At 45.1% G+C, this 13017-nt stretch overlaps 1 protein-coding gene across 4 annotated transcripts in view; it reads left to right on the forward strand.

The window, feature by feature from the left end:
• Positions 1 to 407: 407 nt before the first annotated feature.
• Positions 408 to 13017, forward strand: part of HRAS (HRas proto-oncogene, GTPase) — an 86225-nt gene continuing 73615 nt past the window's right edge. The window contains exon 1 of one of the 4 annotated variants that reach the window (XM_053285568.1): positions 408 to 1235. The gene's annotated coding sequence lies outside the window, so the exon portion shown is untranslated. Of the gene's footprint in view, positions 1236 to 1838; positions 1962 to 2070; positions 2238 to 13017 lie in introns of those variants that run through there. The other 3 variants (XM_053285563.1, XM_053285567.1, XM_053285564.1) reach the window with 3 other exon arrangements.

The raw sequence follows: 13017 nt of genomic DNA on the forward strand, positions 1-13017 counted from the left end.
TAATCTGTATTTGTGAAGGAGAAACCTTGGTTTTAAATTTATTAATAGACGGAGGGAAGGCAAGATAATGCAAATTAGCGAACGATTCTCTAGTTTAATTCCTTTGTGTGATTTCTCTGTCCTTTCCAATGGGGCGGGTGTGGTCTTCTCACACCCTGTTCATCTCACAGCCCAGCACTTCACATCATGCCTCTCTCTGCACAGGAAGCAGCAGGAGCACAGACGACAGTGCACAGAGAGAACAGGCCCAATGGAAGCAGCAGCAGCAGCAGCAGGATTGAGAAACAGAGAAAAGGCGGGGAGAGTCGAGAACAGACACGACAACAGAGCAGCCAGGCCACGTACATAAAAGGGTGGTTTAAAAAAAACACACGCGCACACGCAGAGGAAGGAAACGGGGAGGCTTGAGTGAAGACTTGCAATGCTTAGACGGAAAAAGAAGCAGGGGAAAAGGGAAACGTTTGCCTAAAAGGAGAGGCGGGGAGAGGGAGGATCTTCGCGCAGCAGAAAGGGAGGAGAGGCTTTATTTGACTGCAGGAACCAGCGAGCTCTAAAAATAAGCGTTGAGAGAGGCAATTCCCCTTCTCGCTACGCCCTTTCCTCCCTCCTTCTCTCGCCCCCATAGACCTCCCAGACCAGTGCCCAGGCCAACGCAAAGACAGCAGGCGGGGCCAGGGCAAAGGGAGCTCTGGGCGTGATTGACAGGTCCCGCAGCCCACCACGAGGTTGGAGTGGCGGGGGAGCTGCGGTCGGGCGCCCGAGGGTTGAGCTGAAGCGCCTATCAGCTGCTCTGGGAGGTTGTGAGTGACTAGTGGGCGGTGAGCGGAGTTTGGGCGTGTGCTGCTCGTTCGCTGGCTGGGGCTTGCCTTGCACTGCACACACATACATTGTCCAAGCCGCCGCTACCACAGCAAGAGCCGCCGCGCGAGTGAGCGTCCTGGTGTTTGGTGCCAATGCGGGGAGGGCGCTACAAGCAGGGGGCTCCGCCGCCGCCTAGGTGGAAAGTTCACCATTGCATCGAGCCAACAGATAATTGACTAAGAGCAACCAGCTTCCCCCAAGCAAAGAGACTTAGGCTCTGTGGATCTATCCAGGGGGATCTCCCCCCTACAAACTTTGCATTCTCTTCCACGCTTCTTTTAACCCGCCCGCCCCTCTCCCTACTCCCCTGAGAAGGTGCAGCGTTGTTCTACTGCCCTGCAAAGGAAAGCAATCTGCTAGGGGACAGACAGTTGGTAAGTAACACCTCCCCCCCCCTTTGCTAATGTTCTAGGTGGGAGTGCGTTCTCAGACAGTTGATCCCCCCACCCCCGCTGCAAAGTAATCTGTAGCAGCAGCAGCAAGAGAGCGGAGAAGGGAGGGATGAAGTGGATGTAGATCTGTGGGCGTCCCTCCCCTGTCCCTTCGCACACTCTGCTGGGAATATTCAGGGCGGCGGGTGTAGCAGCAGGAGGCACTGCAGTGGCTCAGGCAGCGTGTCCCAGGGAGCATGTGTGGACGGTGGGAACGGCCGGCTGGCTGGCTGCAGCCGGGCATTGCAGAGCTTGGCTTTCCTGAGTAGAGAAAAAGGCGGGCTGCTTTGATGGTCTCTCTCTCCCTGGAGCTCAACTGAGGCTGCCGCAGCTGTAATCTGAGTCTCCAAAGTGAGCTGTGAAGGCCAAACGTACCTCCAGCTGTAACCAGAAGCCCTTTTATTTCCACGTACTAGAGTGTCAGGCAGGGTCAGGATGAGTAGAGAGTACGGGTAGACCTGCCTACGGGTAGACAGTGCAAGCAGGCGGCACGTCCTTTGCAAAGAAGAATCTTCAAGGAAGTGCGGGGGGAGCTCCCACAATATGCTCTGGGGACATGGTGGTGGTGGTAGCAGCACAGTGAGAGAGATGGAGAATAAGGGAATTGGTGTATAGCGGATCGAGGTGACAGCCTTGGATGGTGCGGGAGTAGCCACTCCTATTCTCCAGGCATGTGGGTTTGTTTCATTCGGAGGTTTGTGGCTCCTCCCCTTTGTTGTTAGCCTTCTTCCTTCATTTGTAAAATCTGAATTTATTTTTACCAAGTGTGATTTGCCGGGGGGTGGAGACGCTTATGCCAACTCCGCAGAGGTACAGCTGCGTTTGTGCAGATTATGTGGCAGCAAGCAAGTGTGTGTGTGTATTTTCCTTGTGTGTCCCAGTCCATTAGCCACTTTGTCGCAGGCTCTAATGACTGTGGACCTCGACATCTTGTTTAATGAGGAGGTAAGCTCACAGGAGTAGCAATTTTTCTGCACGGTGTGCAGAAAATGTACTCAGATTTTATCCATAATTTGACAGTTTGGGGGAAAGGGAGGGGCAGGGGGTGAATGAAGGGTTAAGAATCACCTGCTGGCCTGTCTCTCTGCTTGGGTTTACAATGACTCTGCTTTCTGTAAACACTTCCTGTCTGCCTCGAGAATAGGAGGAGTGGGAATGGGAGGGGCTCGGCATCCTCCAGAAGAAACCTACAGCCAGCTGTGACACTTCCTTTGCCTGTTTGTTTCCTCCTTCCACAGTCTTCTCCCCCACCCTCGTTTTTGCCAGGTGTCTGGGTGTCTCTGCCTTTATTTGCATTGCAATAGCCATCTGCAGTTCAGGGAGTGGTCTGAGATGATAGTGAAGTAAGTTTGTTCACAGCTGCAGATCAGGGTGGTTGCTGCTGTTTGGGCCTGTGCTAGTAAGGACACTGTCCCTGACCTCCCTTTTAATAGAGGTTCTAGGGAGAAAGGCCAAAACGGCAATGTTGTTTTAATGAATTGTGTTGAGGCCAGCATCACATGCCCCTTAGGGATTCTTTTTTGTTTGTTTAAATTTTGAGGTGTGTTTGGGCCCTTCAGGATTCATCATAATCCTTTGATCCTGTGTTTCTTTCCAGCCTGTAGTAGCCTTTTAATATCACTGTGCTCGGACTGAAGAGGCATTAACATGGCTTCCTTCCTTGCAAGTTGGTGCCACTCCCAATGCTGCAAGTTCTTGCTTGAGAATAATTTATGGGTGGCTCTTCTTATCTATGTCTGGACTAATGGTGGGGAAAATCCCAGGTGTCTGGTTGCCCAGGATCTTAGAAATTTGATGCTAGGTGCCCAGGAATGTGATTTCTCCTCGCTCTGCTTTATGTATGCTTGAGAGCTAAACATTTGTTATTGGACCTTTAAACAGGTTTCCATCTGTACTTGAACTATGCCTGTAGTAAGCCAAGGATAGGAATATTCCCTCTAGAAGCAGTGTGGGAGAGGCTCACATCCTGTTGCTAAAGACAAAAGTCATTCCAGGCAGTAGGATCTGGACAGTGACTAAGTGTGTAGTAGCTCCCAGTGGAACTCTATCCATTTAGAATCCACCTGTGAGCCCCGCCCAGCTATGCGGAAGTCACTGCTTTAGGGTCCCTTATGCCACATTATTCATTTGAATAACTTGGCTACTGGCAGCAGGGGCGTAACTACTATTAGGCAAGGGGAGGCAGCTGCCTGGGGCCCCCCCACACCTCGAGGCCCCCCCCCCCAGAGGCAAGTCTATATATTGTAAGACTATATATATTGCAAGACTATATATTGTGAAGTGTGTGTGTATCAGTGAGGGGTCAATTTTAAAATTTTGTCTCTTGGCCCACTCCAGCCTTGTTATGCCCCTGACTGGCAGCCCATCAACCCGGTGAGCCTCTTGTTGGGGCTTAACATAATATTTGGGAATTGGTGGTTTAGAAAATAAACATTGAATTGATAGACTAAATATATCTGATTAATAAGGATCAGAAAATGCTTAACTTCACATTAATTGCTCAAATGCAAGTGCATATTGGTGCAGTTTTTAACTGGAGCTAGCAAAAGATGGATCAGGGCTCAATCCTGTGTGCTTACTTGGGAACATGTCCCATTGAACTGAGTGGGATTTGCTTCTGAGCTAACGCACATAGAATTATGCTGTAAATCTGATATAGAGACTCTATTTACTTGCAAAATTGTTTTGCCCATTCATGCCAGTCAGCATGGAGGTCACTTTCTCTTGAAAATAACTGACAGGTTAATTGCCAGAATCAACAGTCTAAATTTCCATAAATGATTTCTGCTTGCTGACTGAAATAAGTTAAACCGTTTGCTTAAATCAATAATTCTTGATACTATCTGTAACTGTTGTCAAACTTCTCAGCATCATGAAGAAAGAGCCTAGCCTAGGCACAGTAGTTTTATTTTTAAAGGTAAGTGCCAAGTCTTGCCCAGAGTTGGAATCTACATCCCCTGTCCTGGAGTCCTTCCTGTTAATCCCAGAGTTGTGAAGAATGGCTGCAGTTTCTGAATAGAAAAAGTTGTTCTGTGCGTGCTGAGGTATACTCTTTACTGGTTTTTAGGGATGTGCATGCACAGTATCGGCACTCCCTTTCTGGAGTGCTGAACCTGTTCAAGCCAGTTCAATGGCCGGTGGAGGGTGCCTTTAAAAATAAAACAGGTAAGGTGCCAGCGAGCACATGGCCGGGGCACACGCACACTGCCCATTTCTGTGGTCAGCATACCATGCAAATGGCCGGCATGCATGCGCCCTGGCCATGTGTGTGCCGATGTCGATGAGGGCTGCAGGAAGCAGCGCTGCAGCCCCATGCATCTTCTTCAAAATCAGGCACCAGCTGAGGGGGAGTGAAGCATTACCTGCTTGCTTAAAGTCACGCCCTTGCACCGCCCCAGGGAGTGCAGAAATTGTTCGTGCACATCCCTACAAGTTGTTCACATATTGTGGGACTAATTATTGCAGGCGGTATAGAAATAGAATAAATAAATAAAAATAAATAAAATAAGAAATCCTGGCATTGAAAAAAAGCAGGTTTTAGGCTGTTAAGCCTGGCCTAGGCAGTAAAGTTCTCCCTTTCTCTAGTTAGGGCTGTGACATACTGGTACTTTTATGAAAAAAAATTAAAAATTTGACTGGGGAAACACTTTTTTCTCTTCTAACTGTATGGATGGATGTTAGTATGGGGGCTTTCTTTCCTCTTCCTAACATAAATATGGAGAGGTCATCCGGGGATTTGGACTGAGTTGTCAGCAATATGCGGATGACACTCAGCTCTATCTCTCCTTGTCATCTGATCCTAGGGAGGTGGTGGATATCCTGAATTGGGGGCTGGAGGCCGTGATGGGGTGGATGTGGGCTAACAAACTGAAATTGAATCCGGATAAGATGGAGGTACTGTTGGTCAGTAGGAGAGCCAATCGGGATGAGGAGATTTTACCGGTTCTGGATGGGGTTGCACTCCCCTTGAAGGAGCAAGTATGCAGCTTGGGGGTACTACTGGACCCGGCTCTGCTTTTGGAAGCTCAGGTGGAGGCGGTGGCCGGGGTGCCTTTGCACGGCTTCGGCTGGTGCGCCAGCTGCGTCCCTTTCTCGAGAAGGCAGATCTGGCCACGGTTACCCACGCCTTAGTCACGTCACGGTTGGATTACTGTAACGCGCTCTACGTGGGGCTGCCCTTGAAGAATATCCGGAAACTGCAGCTAGTGCAAAACGCGACAGCGAGGGTGTTATCTGGAGCTGCCCGTTGGGAACATATCACCCCCATTTTGAAAGAGCTGCACTGGCTGCCAGTTTGTTTCCGGGTCCAATTCAAGGTGCTGGTTTTGACCTTTAAAGCCCTAAACGGTTTGGGCCCGGGGTATTTGAGGGACCGCCTGCTCCCAAGGGTTGCTGCCCGCTTGACAAGGACATCTGAGGGGGCCCTGCTCCGGGTGCCGACAATGAGGGAGGCCCGGCTTTCGTGCACTCGGGACAGGGCCTTCTTTGTTGCTGCCCCTAGACTCTGGAATGCTCTCCTGGTGGCCATTCGTTCCTCAGACTCCATCACGGCTTTTAGAAAGCTTTTAAAGACTTGGCTTTTTACCCAGGCTTTTACATGATCGTTTTTACTGTGGCTTCTCTGTGTTTTTATCTGTTATCTGTTGTCATGTTTTTATGCTTGTTTATATGTTTTTAGCTTGATGTTTTTATTGCTTGATGTTTTTACTGCTTTTATTGTATGTTTTAATTTCTATAAACTGCCTTGGGGTTTTCTTTTAATGAAAGGCGGTATAGAAATGTAAAAATAAAATAAAATAAAATAAATAAATAAATAAATAAATAAATAAATATGGCATTAAAAATACAGGTATGTGCACTTGTGTTTCAAGATGGAAGGAGCATGGATTTGCTATGCTTCTGTTGGCAGCGAAGAGGTTTGTGTTTAGGACTTACAGAAGTTTCTTCATGTCAGTTTGCTTAACCATCTATGAATAGTGTGACTTTAGTTGAATATATGAGTAGTTTGTAACAAGATCCAAAGTTTTTAATAGGGAAATACTATTTTGGAAGGTTGTCCTTTTTAATTTCAGTGATGAAGGGAAGGAGAGAGGGAAGGCTAGATAATTAAATGGGGATGAAGAAAACCTGCATGATTGTTTCAAACTTTTAATAAATCATTTATTGACATGTGAGATTAGAATATTTAAGAAGAGTTGGGCGTTTTTTTAAAACAACAGCATTGTTTTGGCAGCCTCCTTGCAATGCCTTAGGGTTTCCTGAAATATATGAGATGTCAGTGTCTGACTGGATACATAATGCATTTTCCCTCATTCTTTTGCTCATTTATGCTCTTTTTGTTCATTGGAATTATGGAGCTGCATTTATGAAATTGGGCAGGGACTGGGGGGAATAGGAGTATTCTCCTTTATATTATTTATTGAATAAATGTATTAGTTGACTTGCACTAAAATTATTAAAGCATTTTAATAACAAAGCCATTTATTCATACTCTGTGTCCTGCACTCAAGAATACTGCTGTGACTGCATACATACAATTAGGGCTATGAATATGTATGTGGTGGTACCTTTTGTACAAGTTTAATAGAAATAAACATTAGTGGGGAGGAGCCAAGATGAGTTAATAGGTTCAATACACATCTCTTCCACTAGCATTTCTAGAATTTCTGCCTGGCTTAAATTTATTGATCTTTAAAAAACTTTTATCTAAATTTCTAGAAACTTTTAACTGTTGGGCTTTTATTGGGATGCCTTTTTGCTCTTATCTGGAGTGTTGATTCTGGTATTTGGTAAACAAGCTGACAAAGTTACCCGTGTGGGAGGAGGCATTTTGATGATAATTCTATTTATTTATCAAATTTATACCCCGCCCAAACTTATGTCTCTGGGCGGCCACCAACAATTAAAATACACATAAAAGTTAAAACAGTTCAACATATAACACGTATAAAGTTAAAACAATACAAAAATTTAAAAACCATAAAATTAAACAGTATTTTTTATTTAAAAACCTGAGAAAGCTTGGGTTAAAAAAAAGGGAGTTTCAAATGTTTTTTAAAAATAGCTAGAGATGGGGAGGATCGTAACTCATCAGGGAGCACATTCCACAATCTCGGGTCAGCAACCAAGAAGGCCCATCTCTGTGTGACCACCCAACAATTTGGCAGTAGCTGGAGACAGACCTCCTCAGACGACCTCAATGGGCGGTGGGGTTCATAGCGAAGAAGACACTCTCAAATACCTGGAACCTAAGCTGTTTAGGGCATTATAAGTTATAACTAGCACTTTGTATTTTGCCCAGAAACCTATCGGCAGCCAGTGTAATTCCATCAACAAAGGAGTAATGTGGTGTCTCCGAGATGAGAGAGCAGAGAATTATCTGCTGGAGCCTGCTGAAATCTGGATTAACCTTAATTGGAGAGGATGAGAATTTTTTTTTAAAAATGGCAATGATCTCCAGAATCACTGAATTCCCTCAAAGCTGTGAAGCAGTTACAAGATAGATCAGTTTTTACAACGCAAAGAGTCTGAGTTTATTCTTGTCCCACTGTGAACAGATATGGAGCTAAAGAGACTTTCTGTTATAGAGGCTTCACCTGTTATCACTGGGTGGGGGCTTAGGAGTGAGGAGTTGCCATCAAGTTGAACATTCTTGGCTAAAAGTTGGATCAGTTAAAAGAGTTGTTTGAGGCATATGTGCAAAGATTTGTAAATAATATGTTAGCTTCAGCAGAGCACCAGAGATCTGTACTGTGTAATAAGAGGAAATGTGGGCCAAGTATAAAGACATATGACATAAACCTGGTGCTGTAGTGATCACACACTAAGAGGGCTGATAACACTTGTGCTACACAGACCTTACAAATGACGCAGATTATGCTACAAATAGCTATGAACCATGTACACAGAGAGCTTTGGAATAGCATGCGGACAGTGAGCTGACTGCTATGATGTCATATTGACCTGTCCGCTCTGGAATGGCTTCTGGGTTGGGCATCACAAAAAAGAGTTTTGCTCACATTGAAGCAACCAGTGACCCCACTTATGCTATTTAGAACAAAAGCTCTCTTGGCCAGCTCTCAAATAGTTCCAGTCTGTGTGTTTCATTATGTTCAATTATGACTGCTGCTACCTCAAAGGGTTAACTCAACAGTGTCTAGTATTGCCTTGAGCAACTTTCCCCCACCAGATAAGCAAAAGACAACATTGGCTCCAAAAGCTGCAGTTGCCAACCAAAGGCCAATTAACCAAGCTTGCCTGAAAGAGGCCAATACTCCCCGATACTCAGTTGGCAGATGAGCAAGTTATTTTGGCAACACCAATGGAGAGACTCGAGCACTCCCTAGCATCTCTTCCTGAGGCTGCTGAGCCTCTGGTGGAATATTTCTGCCAAAAAGCTCTAAAGAGTGCATGCGGAATTCTTAAGTCAGGACAGCTAAGAAAGGCTGATGGTGTTTCTGAACCATTTTCTGACCCTATTCTGCTTAGTAATGACCAAGATTTTGAGACAAAGAATGGGAGAGAGGAAATGATACTGAAGAAGTACAACTGGCATCCCCTGAAAAGGCCTATGTTTGGTACAACTTGGTGAGCTAGAGGAAGCAGAAGCACACACATCACAAGTCCTGATTGATCTAAGCAAACACCTTTCATTGCATTTTGATAAGATATTGGAACTCCAAATTTTCCCATGGCTGATTCTAACGGGTTGACCCAGGAGGAGTCTGATTACCATTTAAACAATCCCCAATATCAGTGCAAGATTTGCAACAGGCAGCAGACTATCAAATTAATCATTGGTTCAAGAATTTTCATCTGAGCACCCCATGAGATTAGAGCTGCTGGAGACTCACTCTAGCATCAAGATCAGTGGTATCACTACACTAATTGATGATGATTTGCAGTTCATGCCTAGGGAAATTCTACCCACTGATTGACATAATATGAACCACCCCAAATGTTACTGTTTGTTATAAAAACAGCCCTGCTGGATCAGGCCCAAGGCCTATCTAGTCCAGCATCCTGTTTCACACAGTGGCCCACCAGATGCCTCTGAGAAGCCCACAGGCAATTGGTGAGGGCATACCCTCTCTCCTGCTGCTGCTCCCTTGCAGCCTGCATTTAGAGGCATCTTGCCTCTGAGGCTGGAGGTGGCACTAGCCTATAGTTACCAGACTGTTATTAATATTAATATTAATATTAATATTAATATTATTTTATTATTTCAATTTCTATACCACCCTTCCAAAAATGGCTCAGGGCGGTTTACACAGAGAAATAACAAATAAATAAGATGGCTCCCTGTCCCCAAAGGGCTCACATTCTAAAATGAAACATAAGATAGACACCAGCAACAGTCACTGGAAGTACTGTGCTGGGGGTGGATAGGGCCAGTTACTCTCTCCCTGCTAAATAAAGAGAATCACCACAGTAAAAGCTGCCTCTTTGCCCAGTTAGGGGGGCTACTAATAGCCATTGATAGACCTGTCCTCCATGAATTTATCCAAGCCCCTTTTAAAGCCATTCAAGCTAGTGACCATCACCCTATCCTGTGGCAGAGAATTATGTGCAGTGTGAAAAAATACTTACTTTCATTTATTTTTTATTATCTATTTATTACATTTATAAACCACCCCATCCAGAGGCTCTGGGAGGTATACAACTAGTTTAAAGACATAAAAACAAACATTTTAAACTCACTACTTAAAACAATATAGAAACAATTTTAACAAAATTTAAAACCAATTAAAATTGGCCTTCCAAAGTTTTTAAGAACTTTGGAAGGCCAGGCCAAACAAGCAAGTCTTTATGGCTCTTTTAAAGGCCAACACTGAGCCTAAACTGAGGATATCTGCTGGGAGTGCATTCCATTTGCCCAGAGCCGGACTAGGGGCACTGAGAGGGCGGTGGAATGTATGTGGGGAGGGCACCGGGTTTTGAGTAGAATGGGTACTTAAGGGTGGGAGTATTTACTGCTGCCGAGTGCGACGGGGCGCAGAGGTGCCCTGCAGGTGGGACACACTGGGAATATGCCCTGTTGCCCTGTGGGCCATTCCGAGCATGCATATGCCAGGAGCAGTTACAGAGAAGGCCTGCCTCTGAGTTGCCACCAGATGTACTGGTGGTAACTGGAGACGGACCTCTCCAAATGACCTCAATGTGCGATGGGGATTGTGCAGAAGAAGGCACTCTCTAAGGTAGCCTGGACCCAAGTCATTCAGGGCTTTAAAGGTAATAACCAGCACTTTGTATTTTGCTTGGAAACATTGGCAGCCATTGGACCTGTTTTAAAACAGGCATAATATGGCCTCTCCGGGTTGCCCCAGAGACCAATCTAACTGCTGCATTTTGAACTAACTGAAGTTTACGAAGGCAGACCCATGTAGAGTGCGTTGCAATAGTCAAGCTTGGAAGTTACCAGCTTCCACTGTTTTGAGATTGTTCTCTTCAAAGAATGGACGCAGTTGTCAAATCAGTCGAAGTTGATGGAAAGCACTCCTGGCCATAGCCTCCACCTGAGATACCAGAGTGAGGCCTGGATCTAAGAGCACTCCCAAACTGTGTACCTGTTCCTTCTGGGGGAGTGTAACCCCATCAAGCACAGGAAGATCTAACTCATCCCTCAGATTCCGATCCCCCACGATGAGCATCTCAGTCCCTCATCCAGCCCATTACTGCCCATGGGCAGGCATTTAGGACTCTTGTTGGTCCTAAATTCCCTGTTCTTCAGTTTCATGGGATGACCCCTGGTTCTAGTGTTGTGAGAGAGGGAGAAAAATTTCTCTGTACTCCATACATAACTCTATATACCTCCACCCTGTCTCCTCATAGTTGCCTCTTTTCCAAACTAAAAAGCCCCAGATACTGTCGCCATGTCTGGATGGAACATTGCCAACTGGAATTCAAAGAAAAGTAATGCTACCATTATTGATTAAATTTCAAAATGTGACATTCTTCTGTTACAAGAGATTTAGTAAACAGCAGATATAGAACTAGATAGTTTTGTCTCTTATGTGCTAAATGCTGTTGGACTAAAGAAATGGAGAGCAAAGGGGGGTCTTGGATTGTTTGTTTCTACCAGATTGTGAGCTGAGGCTGCTGACTTGGCAAAGAGGCACCTTTTAACGTGGCGATTCTCTTTATATTTCAGGGGGAGAGTAACTGGCCCTTTCTACCCCCAGCACAGTACCTCCAGTGACTGTTGCTGGTGTCAAGTTTCTTTTTAGATTGTGAGCCCTTTGGGGACAGGGTTCTATCTTATCTTATCTTATTTATTTATTATTTATCTGTGTAAACTGCCCTGAGCCATTTTTGGAAGGGTGGTATAGAAATCGAATGAATGAATGTTAAGCACAATTCTTATTTGCATCTTGTAGCAGCCTTGGCTGTTAAGTTTGATTGCTACAGCCTGTTAATTACTAATGTTTATCCCATTCCAAAGATGGTCTTGTATTAAAGAGCTTTTGGACAGGGTTTGAGGCTTATATTATCAAACTCCTAGCTGCCTTCCCTGAATCCCCTGTTACCATTGGTGGAAATTTTAATGCCAGGTTGGGCCCCAATGATGCCTTCCTGTATGCAGCCTACCAGAGCTGTCCTCCAGAGATGGGCTGTCCTGCTCCCTTGCAGACACGCTAGTCCAAAGATCATGTAGGTAGCTTTGCTATACAACAATGTATAGATTGGACCTCTTTATATTAAATGGAGCTGCTGAAGATGCTGCCAGTGGGTTGTTTACTCACTGGTTGGGGTGTGTGGGCAGGTGAGCATTATTGTCTATGTTATTGTGTCATGGAATTCATTTAATCTGGTTCACTAATTAAGGGTAGATTGTCGTTTGGATAGTAACCGCTTATCTGTGTGCTCTATTTGAAGCCATTTGTAAAAAAAACCTATATATGGAGGAGAGGTTTCAGTCAAAAACTTTGGCTGATTCTAGGTCTAGCAGACTTAAATGGTACCCATGGGTGGAGGAGATGATTAGAGAACTTCTCAACTCAGAGAAATTTCTCCAGCTCCGCGCCTCTATGTTGACAGTTGATTCACCCAATAGGATTCTTGAGTTGCTTCAAAGTACCACACAAATGATACAGTAGACCCTCACCCACAATGACCTGGGCAGAACCCATGTCCGCGCACACAGATCTAAATGCTGGTTGGACAGAGACTGTATTGCTACTAAAAACACTCTAGTAGATAACTATAACAAGTCACCTAATGGTGCAGTGGGGGCAATGGTAGACCCCTCCTGTATTCTTCCGAAGTCAACCACAGGGCTCTGTGGTTGCCAGGAGTCGACATCGACTCAACGGCACACTTTACTTTAGATAACTATAAACTCTTCAGGGCCAATAACATACTAATAACATCACCATCTATATTAATACAGAAAAGGCAATATAAGGTATTAAAGGGTGGTTTCAAGAGAAGCTTGGCTTTAAATGCTTTAAATTAAATGCAGCATTTAATTCTTCTAGGACCAATGATCTGTCTGCTTTTTGGAGAATTGTGTTGAATAATCTTCATGGCAATGTGCCTTGATTGGGTTGCTATATTTTTTGTGGAGGCTTGGGAGGTACATTTCTGAGCTTTGTATTCTGCAGACCAAGATTGTGTGTCCTCACCAATACCTAGTTTGGCCTCCCTTCCAGAATGGCCCCCTGTCACTACTATGGAGGTAATTAAGTTGGTAGCCCAACCTAAACCTGGAAAGGCCCCTGGAGGC

Source organism: Hemicordylus capensis, chromosome 1 (assembly GCF_027244095.1).
Source record: "Hemicordylus capensis ecotype Gifberg chromosome 1, rHemCap1.1.pri, whole genome shotgun sequence".
Taxonomy (NCBI): domain Eukaryota; kingdom Metazoa; phylum Chordata; class Lepidosauria; order Squamata; family Cordylidae; genus Hemicordylus; species Hemicordylus capensis.